Source organism: Heterodontus francisci, unplaced genomic scaffold (genome assembly GCF_036365525.1).
Source record: "Heterodontus francisci isolate sHetFra1 unplaced genomic scaffold, sHetFra1.hap1 HAP1_SCAFFOLD_218, whole genome shotgun sequence".
Classification (NCBI taxonomy): Eukaryota; Metazoa; Chordata; class Chondrichthyes; order Heterodontiformes; family Heterodontidae; genus Heterodontus; species Heterodontus francisci.
Window position 1 is genome coordinate 1,666,931 of NW_027141931.1, and position 7,252 is coordinate 1,674,182.

A 7,252-nucleotide genomic window follows, 5' to 3' on the forward strand; every position below is an offset into this window, starting at 1 on the left:
GAGAGTGGAGTCGGAGAGTGGAGGCAATGAGTGGAGGCAGTGAGCGGAGGCAGTGAGTGAGGTCAGTGAGTGAGGTCAGTGAGTGAGGTCAGAAAGTGAGGTCAATGAGAGGCGTCAGTGAGAGGCGTCAGTGAGTGGTGTCAATGAGTGGGGTCAGTTAGTAGGGTGAGTGAGTGCCGTCAGTGACTGGAGTCAATGATTGGGACGGTGACTTGGGTCAGTGAGTGGAATCCGTGAGTGGAGTCGGTTAGTTGAGTCAGTGAGTGGAGTCAGTAAGTGGAGTCAGTGACTGGTATCAGGCAGTGGAGTCAGTGAGTGGAGTCAGTGAGTGGAGGTAGTCAGTGGAGCCAAAATGTGCAGTCAGTGAGTGGAGGCAGTGTGTGCAGTCAATGAATGGAGTCATTGAATGGAGTCAGTGAGTGGAGTTGGTGTGCAGACTCAGTGAGTGGCGTCAGCGAGTGGAGGCAGTGAGCGGAGACAGTGTGTGCAGTCAGTGAGTGGAGTCAGTGACTGGAGTTGGTGAGTGGGGTCCGTGAATGGTGTCAGTGAGTGGGGTCATTGTCTGGCTTCAGTGCGTGGGTTCAGTGAGTAGAGTCAGTGAGTGGGGTCAGAGTGTAGAATCAGTGTGCGCAGTGAGTGAGTGGAGTCAGTGAATGGAATCATTGAGTGGGTTCAGTGAGTGGGGTCGTGGAATGGAATGAGTGAGTGGAGTTGTAAGTGGTGTCAGCGTGTGGGGTCAGTGAGTGGAATGAGCGAGTGGATTCGGTGAATGCGGTATGTGAATGTGGTTAGAGAGTGGTGCCGATGAGTGGGGTCGCTGAGTGGAGGCAGTGAGAAGATGCAGTGAGTGGAGTCAGTACGTGGAGGCAGTATGTTGGGTCAGTGAGTGGAGGCAGTGAGTGGAGGCAGTGAGTGCAGTCAGTGGGTGGGGTCAGTGAGTGGAATGAGTGAGTGGAGGTAGTGAGTGGGGTGGGTAAGTGTATTCGGAGAGTGGAGTCTGAGAGTGGATTCGGAGAGTGGAGTCTGTGAGTGGAGTCGGTGAGTGAAGGCAGTGAGTGAGGTCAGTGAGAGGCGTCAGTGAGAGGCGTCAGTGAGTGGTGTCAATGAGTGGGGTCAGTTAGTAGGGTCACTGAGTGGCGTCAGTGACTGGAGTCAGTGATTGGGATGTTAAGTGGGGTCAGTGAGTGGAATCCGTGAGTGGAATCCGTGAGTGGAGTCGGTTAGTGGGGTCATGAGTGGAGTCAGTAAGTGGAGTCAGTGACTGGTATCAGTGAGTGGAGTCAGTGAGTGAGGTCTGTGAGTTGGGGCAGTGAGTGGGATCAGTGACTGGGGTCAGTCACTGCGACCAGTGAGTAGAATCAGTCAGTGGAGACGGCGAGTGGAATCAGTGAGCGTAGACAGCGTGTGCGGTCAGTGAGTGCAGTCCGTGAGTGGAGTCAGTAAGTGGAGTCAGTCAGTTGGGTCAGTGAGTAGAGTCAGTGAGTGGAGGGTGTGGGTGGAGTCAGTAAGTGGGGTCAGTGAGTGAGTTCAGTGAGCGGAGTCAGTGAGCGGAGTCAGTTATTTAAGTCAGTGTGTGGGTTCAGCATGTGGGGTCAGTGAGTGGGGGCAGTGCTTGGGTTGAGTTAGTGGGGTAAGTGAGTGGGGTCAGACAGTGGGGTTAGACAGTTGGGTCAGTGAGTTTGGTCAGTGAGTGGCGTCAGTGAGAGGGGTCAGGGACTGGGTTCAGTGAGTGGAGTCAGTGACTGGAGTCAGTGACTGGAGTCATCGATTGGACTCAGCGAGTGGGGTCAGCGATTGGAGTCAGCGAGTGAGGTCACCGAGTGGGGTCAGTGAGTGAGGTCAGTGAGTTGTGTCAGTGCGTGGGGTCAATGAGTGGAGTCGGTTAGTGAAGTCAGTATGTGGAGATAGCGAGTGTGGTCAGTCTGTGGGGTCAGTGAGTGGGGTCAGTTAGTGGAGGCATTGAGTGGAGGCATTGAGTGGAGGCAGTGAGTGGAGGCATTGAGTGGAGGCAGTGAGTGGAGGCAGTAAGTGGAGGGAGTGAGTGGAGGCAGTGAGTGAAGTCGTTTAGTGGAGTCAGTGCGTGGAGTCAGTGAGGGGAGTCAGTGTGTGGAGTCAGCGAGTGGAGGCAGTGTGTGGATTCTGTCAATGGAGTTAGTAAGTGGAGGCAGTGAGTGGAGGCAGTGTCTGGGGTCAGTGAGTGGGGTTGGAGTGTTTTCAGTGATGGGAGTCTGTGAGTGAAGTCAGTGAGTGGAATCAATAAGTGGTGTTAGAGAGTTGGTTCTGTCAGTGGAGTCAGTGAGTGGAGTCAGTGACTGGAGGCTGTGAGTGGGGTTAGCTAGTGGTTTTCCAATGGGGTCAGCGAGTCGGGTGGGTAAATGGAGTCAGTGAGTGTGGTCAGTGAGTTGAGCCAGTGAGTGGAGTTGATGGGCAGACTCAGTGTGTGGCGTCAGTGATTGGAGGTAGTGAGTGGAGCCAGTGTGTGCAGTCAGTGAGTGGAGGCAGTGTGTGCAGTCAATGAGCGGAGTCAGTGAGTGGAGTTGGTGTGCAGACTCAGTGAGTGGCGTCAGCGAGTGGAGGCAGTGAGTGGAGGCAGTGTGTGCTGTCAATGAGTGGAGTCAGTGACTGGAGTTGGTGAGTGGGGTCCATGAATGGTGTCAGTGAGTGGGGTCATTGACAGGCTTCAGTGAGTGGGTTCAGTAAGTGGAGTCAGTGGGTGGGGTCAGTGCATGGAGTCAGTGTGCGCAGTGAGTGAGTGGAGTCAGTGAATGGAATCATTGAGTGGGTTCAGTGACTGGGGTCGTGCAATGGAATGAGTGAGTGGAGTTTGTAAGTGGTGTCAGCGTGTGGGGTCAGTGAGTGGAATGAGCGAGTGGACTCGGTGAGTGCGGTATATGAATGTGGTTGGAGAGTGGAGTCGGTGAGTGGGGTCGCTGAGTGGAGGCAGTGAGCAGATGCAGTGAGTGGAGTCAGTACGTGGAGGCAGTAGGTTGTGTCAGTGAGTGCAGGCAGTGAGTGGAGGCAGTGAGTGAGATCAGTGAGTGGGGTCAGTGCGTGGGGTCAGTGAGTTGAGTCAGTCAGTGGAGTCGTGGAGTGGAATGAGTGAGTGGAATCGCTGAGCGGAGTCAGCGGGTGGGGTCAGTGAGTGGAATGAGTGAGTGGAGTATGTGAGTGGGGTGGGTATGTGCGGTCGAAGAGTGGAGTCGGAGAGTGGAGTCGGAGAGTGGAGGCAATGAGTGGAGGCAGTGAGCGGAGGCAGTGAGTGAGGTCAGTGAGTGAGGTCAGTGAGTGAGGTCAGAAAGTGAGGTCAATGAGAGGCGTCAGTGAGAGGCGTCAGTGAGTGGTGTCAATGAGTGGGGTCAGTTAGTAGGGTGAGTGAGTGCCGTCAGTGACTGGAGTCAATGATTGGGACGGTGACTTGGGTCAGTGAGTGGAATCCGTGAGTGGAGTCGGTTAGTTGAGTCAGTCAGTGGAGTCAGTAAGTGGAGTCAGTGACTGGTATCAGTCAGTGGAGTCAGTGAGTGGAGTCAGTGAGTGGAGGTAGTCAGTGGAGCCAGTGTGTGCAGTCAGTGAGTGGAGGCAGTGTGTGCAGTCAATGAATGGAGTCAGTGAATGGAGTCAGTGAGTGGAGTTGGTATGCAGACTCAGTGAGTGGCGTCAGCGAGTGGAGGCAGTGAGCGGAGACAGTGTGTGCAGTCAGTGAGTGGAGTCAGTGACTGGAGTTGGTGAGTGGGGTCCGTGAATGGTGTCAGTGAGTGGGGTCATTGTCTGGCTTCAGTGCGTGGGTTCAGTGAGTAGAGTCAGTGAGTGGGGTCAGAGTGTAGAATCAGTGTGCGCAGTGAGTGAGTGGAGTCAGTGAATGGAATCATTGAGTGGGTTCAGTGAGTGTGGTCGTGGAATGGAATGAGTGAGTGGAGTCTGTAAGTGGTGTCAGCGTGTGGGGTCAGTGAGTGGAATGAGCGAGTGGATTCGGTGAATGCGGTATGTGAATGTGGTTAGAGAGTGGTGCCGATGAGTGGGGTCGCTGAGTGGAGGCAGTGAGCAGATGCAGTGAGTGGAGTCAGTACGTGGAGGCAGTACGTTGGGTCAGTGAGTGGAGGCAGTGAGTGGAGGCAGTGAGTGCAGTCAGTGGGTGGGGTCAGTGAGTGGAATGAGTGAGTGGAGGTTGTGAGTGGGGTGGGTAAGTGTATTCGGAGAGTAGAGTCTGAGAGTGGATTCGGAGAGTGGAGTCTGAGAGTGGATTCTGAGAGTGGAGTCTGTGAGTGGAGTCGGTGAGTGAAGGCAGTGAGTGAGGTCAGTGAGAGGCGTCAGTGAGAGGCGTCAGTGAGTGGTGTCAATGAGTGGGGTCAGTAAGTAGGGTCACTGAGTGGCGTCAGTGACTGGAGTCAATGATTGGGATGTTAAGTGGGGTCAGTGAGTGGAATCCGTGAGTGGAATCCGTGAGTGGAGTCGGTTAGTGGGGTCATGAGTGGAGTCAGTAAGTGGAGTCAGTGACTGGTATCAGTGAGTGGAGTCAGTGAGTGCAGTCAGTGAGCGGAGTCAGTCGGTGGAGTCAGTGAGTGAGGTCTGTGAGTTGGGGCAGTGAGTGGGATCAGTGACTGGGGTCAGTCACTGCGGTCAGTGAGTAGAATCAGTCAGTGGAGACGGCGAGTGGAATCAGTGAGCGTAGACAGCGTGTGCGGTCAGTGAGTGCAGTCCGTGAGTGGAGTCAGTAAGTGGAGTCAGTCAGTTGGGTCAGTGAGTAGAGTCAGTGAATGGAGGGTAGTGTGTGGAGTCAGTAAGTGGGGTCAGTGAGTGAGTTCAGTGAGCGGAGTCAGTGAGCGGAGTCAGTTATTTAAGTCTGTGAGTGGGTTCAGCATGTGGGGTCAGTGAGTGGGGGCAGTGCTTGGGTTGAGTTAGTGGGGTAAGTGAGTGGGGTCAGACAGTGGGGTCAGACAGTTGGGTCAGTGAGTTTGGTCAGTGAGTGGCGTCAGTGAGAGGGGTCAGAGACTGGGGTCAGTGAGTGGAGTCAGTGACTGGAGTCAGTGACTGGAGTCATCGATTGGACTCAGCGAGTGGGGTCAGCGATTGGAGTCAGCGAGTGAGGTCACCGAGTGGGGTCAGTGAGTGAGGTCAGTGAGTTGTGTCAGTGAGTGGGGTCAATGAGTGGAGTCGGTTAGTGAAGTCAGTATGTGGAGATAGCGAGTGTGGTCAGTCTGTGGGGTCAGTTACTGGAGGCATTGAGTGGAGGCATTGAGTGGAGGCATTGAGTGGAGGCAGTGAGTGGAGGCAGTAAGTGGAGGCAGTGAGTGGAGGCAGTGAGTGAAGTCGTTTAGTGGAGTCAGTGCGTGGAGTCAGTGAGGGGAGTCAGTGTGTGGAGTCAGCGAGTGGAGGCAGTGTGTGGATTCTGTCAATGGAGTTAGTAAGTTGAGTCAGAGAGTGGAGGCAGTGAGTGGAGTCAATGAGTGGAGTCGGTTAGTGAAGTCAGTATGTGGAGATAGCGAGTGTGGTCAGTGAGTGGGGTCGGTGACTGGGGTCAGTGAGTGGAGGCATTGAGTGGAGGCATTGAGTGGAGGCAGTGAGTGGAGGCATTGAGTGGAGGCATTGAGTGGAGGCAGTGAGTGGAGGCAGTAAGTGGAGGCAGTGAGTGGAGGCAGTGAGTGAAGTCGTTTAGTGGAGTCAGTGCGTGGAGTCAGTGAGGGGAGTCAGTGTGTGGAGTCAGCGAGTGGAGGCGGTGTGTGGATTCTGTCAATGGAGTTAGTAAGTGGAGTCAGAGACTGGAGGCAGTGAGTGGAGTCAGTGAATGGAATGAGTGAGTGGGGACAGTGAGTTGGGGCGGTGAGCGGGGTCATTCAGTGGATTCAGCGAGTGTGGTCAGTGAGCAGACTCGGGTGAGGGGAGTCCGTGTGTTGAGTTGCTGAGTATTGTCAGTGAGTGGGATCAATGAGTGGTGCCAGTGAGAGGGGTCTGTGAGTGAGGTCAGTGAGTGGGGTCTGTCAGTGGAGTCAGTGTGTGGAGTCAGTGCGTGGGGTCGGTATGTGCGGTCAGTGAGTGGGCTCTGTGAGTTAGGGCAGTGAGTGAGTGGAGTTTGTGTGGGTTCAGTGAGTTGAGTCAACGAGTTTCGTCCGAGCGTGGAGACAGTGAGTGGTTTCAGTGAATGTGGTCAGTGAGTGGGGTCACTCAGTGGAGTTTATGAGTGGGTTCTGTATGTGGGGTCAGTGAGTGTGGGCAGTGACTGGGTTGAGTGAGTGGGGTAAGTGAGTGGGGTCAGACAGTTGGGTCAGTGAGTTTGGTCAGTCTTTGGAGTCAGTGAGTGGGGTCAGAGTATGGGGTCAGTGTGTGGGGCATTTGAGTGGGGGCAGAGAGTGTGTTCAGTGTGTGGGGTCAGTGAGTGGGCTCAGTGAGTTTGGTCAGTGAGTTCGGACAATGAGTTGGGTCAGTGAGTGGGTTCGGTGTGTCGGGTCAGTGTGTGGGGTCAGCGAGTGAGTTCAGTCTGTGGTGTCACTGAGAGATGTCAGTCAGTCAAGTTAGCGAGTGGGGACTGTGAGTGGGAACAGTGAGTGGGGACAGTGACTTATGTCAGTGAGTGGAGTCAGTGAGTGGGTTCGGTGTGTAGGGTCAGTGTTTGTGGTTAGTGAGTGGGGTCTATGAGTGAGTACAGCGAGTAGGTTCAGTGAGTGGGGTTAGTGTGTGGGTTCAGTGAGTAGGGTTAGTGAGTGGGTTCAGTGAGTGAGGTGTGTGAGTGGAGTCAGTAAGTGGAGTCAGTGAGTGGAACGGGTGAGTGAAGTCGGTGAGTTGAGTCACTAAGAAGTGTCAGTGAGGGAGTCAGTGAGTGGAGTTAGTGATGGTGTTCAATGAGTGAGGTCAGTCAGTTGTGTCCGTGAGTGGGGTCAGTGAGTGGGATCAGTAAGTGGAGTCAGTAGGTGAGGTCAGTGAGTGATTTCAGTGAGCGGAGTCAGGTATTGGAGTCAGGTATTGGAGTCAGTGAGTGGGGTCTGTCAGTGGGGGCAGTGAGTGCGTTGCGTGAGTGGGGTAAGTGAGTGGGGTCAGATAGAGAGGTCAGACAGATGGGTCAGTTAGTTTGGTCAGTGAATGGGGTCAGTCTTTGGAGTCAGTGAGTGGGGTCAGACAGATCGGGTCAGTGTGTGGGGTAAGTGTGCTGTATATTTGAGTGGGGGCAGAGAGTGTGTTCAGTGTGTGGGGTCAGTGAGTGGGCTCAGTGAGTGTTCTCAGTGATTTCGGACAATGACGGTGGGTCAGTGAGAGGGTTCGGTGT